Source organism: Alligator sinensis, unplaced genomic scaffold (genome assembly GCF_000455745.1).
Source record: "Alligator sinensis unplaced genomic scaffold, ASM45574v1 scaffold514_1, whole genome shotgun sequence".
Classification (NCBI taxonomy): domain Eukaryota; kingdom Metazoa; phylum Chordata; order Crocodylia; family Alligatoridae; genus Alligator; species Alligator sinensis.
In genome coordinates, this window is record NW_005842385.1 from 1,004,593 (window position 1) to 1,008,030 (window position 3,438).

The following is a 3,438-nucleotide window of genomic DNA, read 5'->3' on the forward strand; positions in this document are numbered from 1 at the left end:
TTCATCTTATAGACTTCCAGACACAACAGGGAAGGTATTTCTGTTTCCACTTTCTGACGACTGCTTTTGAGTTTTGTCTACTTTACACTTCCTCCCTTTCCCCCGCTCACCATAAGGTTGGCACCCCATGGCTTGCAATCCTCTCTCTTAATATTTCTATTTAAGTTTTAATAAATATATTAAGTGGCACCTAGTCACCACCTTCAGTATCAACTGTACCAAAATCCTCCCTCGACACATTCACCTTCCAACAGAAGCTTCCAACTCTGAGCCCAAATATAGTCTCAAGCTCAGCCTCTCCTGTGTTTGTCCAAAGAACAGCCTAAGATCCCAGGCATTTCAATTTGTTAGTGGCCTCTGGCACTCTCTCAACCTGGCTTATCCTTCACTTCCCTATTCACCTTAGAACACCTCAGCATATTCTCAAGGCAGTTTTAGCTCAGGTGTGTTGCCTATTTTAAAATTCAGGTTGCCTCATTAATAGCTATTGTCACATGTCCATGTTATCCCCTTTGCAATGAACGTGCTTTGACTAAAGTCAGAGTAGAAATGTAGCCCATGAAGTGCATTATAAGAAGACTTGAGTCTGTAGCTCCCCAGCAAAGAGAAGTACTTTAATGTACATTTGTCTACTTTGGTATGCAGTTTTCTAGGTTTCGGTTGGTCTGTTTCCTTTTTATTCCCCTATTGACTCATTTCCTCAAATCTAATTTAAGTTTGTTATTGAGTTTTAGCCAGAGATAATATGTCAGTGGTGCCCTTAAACTCATACATCCAGGACTAAGACAGACAGCAAAAGAAGGATCATTTTCATTACTTTCATGAAACAAAAGCACAAATAATTATTGTTTGATAGGAGATAATAGGGACAACAATTTATAAGCTTGGAGTAGATAACATATTTATTCTGCAAACTCATTAATCATGGGGTTTCAGATTGTTGCCTATCATTCCTGATTGCTTTCTATGTGAAATTAATCATGAAGTCCCTAGTAAGTTTAATGGAGTCTCCAGCACCGATTTTGGAAGTGGGGAGAAGGCTGGGGTTTGTAGGGTTTGAAGAAATTAAAATAGAGTTGAACTGATTTTCTGGAAAATTTACATCTTTGCTCCCTGCTCCTTCATTAAGTTTTGGAACAATCCAGTCCCATGCAGTACAGATATCCCCAGTGAAAGGGACACATCATTGAAATGTCTCTTTATGTTTGTGGATGAGGGTAGAATTTAGCCCATTTTCAGAGGGACTGCCTACCTAATCTGTTTTCCTAATCTTCAATCCCAAAGAAGTATTTCAAGGGCAAATATAATCTAAACTAAAAATTCTGCTTATCCCACCCCCCCACCCAAATGCAGCAGCTATGTTCTCAGTAAATGAAAATAGCCTGTGGTTACAATTTAAAGGTAAGGCAGGAAAGACACTGTAAAGGCGTGACCCAAAACCACTTAACATTACCAGCTTTCTGACTCCCTTATAACTGTGTTCAGAACGCAGGGGGGATTAAAGTCGTTTTCAATAAAGGCTTGCCCATTAGTTCCCTATTAGCAAGTTGAGAGACCCATTTCCAATCAAAAGCCTAGCTACACAGGAGGAAAAGCTAAATGGCTTTGTAACTTTAGACCCTGAGCAAGTTCTTATATCACGCTCTAGGAGTGTCTTTACACATACTCTGGGGTAGGGGAGGGGATGTTTTAATTAGAGCAGCTCTTGGGAGCCGCTCTAATTAAAATGTCTCCAGTGTCTTGTGTATTCGATGTCCTGTGCTTCAAAATGGCAGCGGGGGCACTTTAACTAAAGCTTATTCAACACTCTTTAGTTAACACGCCCCTGCTGCCATTTTCAAATGCAGGGACACTGATGTCGAGGCTGCTGGAGTGCTCTAATTAGCATGCTCCAGTAGACTCCATTAATCTAATTAGAACGTGTTGGAGCAGGCATCAGGCATGTGTATAGGTGCCCTCATTGCCCAGGCACAATCAACTGTGATGGCAAGTACATTCACTGAAGTAACCAGCTTGGATCTGAGGGTGCACTAGTGCCTTATACTGAGGCATCTTGCATGTGCCACCCCAATTATAATTATAGATGTCATAGTAAACTGTAGGCATGATACTTGGTGCACACATTTAATTACACCCTCACAGTATCAACATTTAAGCCTAAATCCCTGATGAGTTCCCAGCCCTAACTGGCAATTCAAGAAGTTACAGAGCAGCAGACTAGCTCTGAAGTTAGAATAAAGGACCTTAAACAATTTAGGGAGTTCCCGTGGCAATGGATTTCTTTATTCCGCATGTCACAATTTGGGGCAAGAAAGGCATATTTTCTAAGAAGGCTGCAGGGTCTCACCTGGTTCTACATTGGACAACTCTTCTTGAGGTCCAGCTCATTAAAACAGCACCACAGTTCAAATGCCAAACTACCTCAAAAAGTTAACCCTCGCCTCAGAGTTTCTGCAGCCCCTGCTGTCTTCCTAAAAGAGGTCTGTGGCCTACCACACCTGGGGCCAATCTGGGAAGCCTTATCATCTGTCTGACAGGCAAGGCCCCTTTTCCAAGCCCTTCCTAGAGAATTTCCCCTTCCCTTCATTGAGCAAGCAGGCTCTCTCTTGCAAAAACACCCACTCCTGGGGTGAACATCATCAGGTGACCTGACCGCCAGCACAAGCCCACATCAGTCACCTGGAGCTCTGATGGGGCTTAGGCCAGTTCCATGCAAAGGTAGGCCCAAGCAGTAAGAGCTTCCCAGAGCACAAATTCTAAGGGGATCGTTTTTACATGTTCACAATTCCTTAATGGCTCTGGGTAGTGTCAAAACTGACGCCACTTTTGCATCACCTTCTCGTGGGCTATGCTTTCTGTGTTGCATCACTCAAGAGAGACAGCCCAGAATCTGCCTCTGCACTGACTGTTAGCTCAGATTAGCAAAACCCTTCCCCCAAAAGCAATCTGTAAGACACCACACCCAACTCGGCCAAATCCTCCTTCCATTGGCTTCAGTAAGAGCAGAAGTAGGTCCCACAAACTTGATTTAAGTGCAAAGCACAATGAAAGTAAAGCATACAACAAATGGCTATAGCACAGTCCACAGACCTTTCAGTGGCCTATTCATGGAAAGATGAATAGGTCATTCCTCCTCTAGATCCCACTGGCTCAGCCCAAGGAATTTCCTTTCACAGGAGTTATGCTAGGGCAAATAGGAAAGGAGCTTGCCCTTTGATAGCATTTTGCTTCTGCAAAGCAGTTAACAGACATCTGCTAACGAATCCTCATATCAGGTAAATGAGGTGTTGTTCCTCTTCATTTGTGCAGTTATAGAAAAGGAAGCAATGGCAGAGAGAAGAAATGACTCGCCCATAGCCAAAAAGACTGTCAAAGTCAAGGTATTCCCAGCTTCCAGGCTCCAATATCCTGGCAATAAGATGACAAGATTTCAGTTCA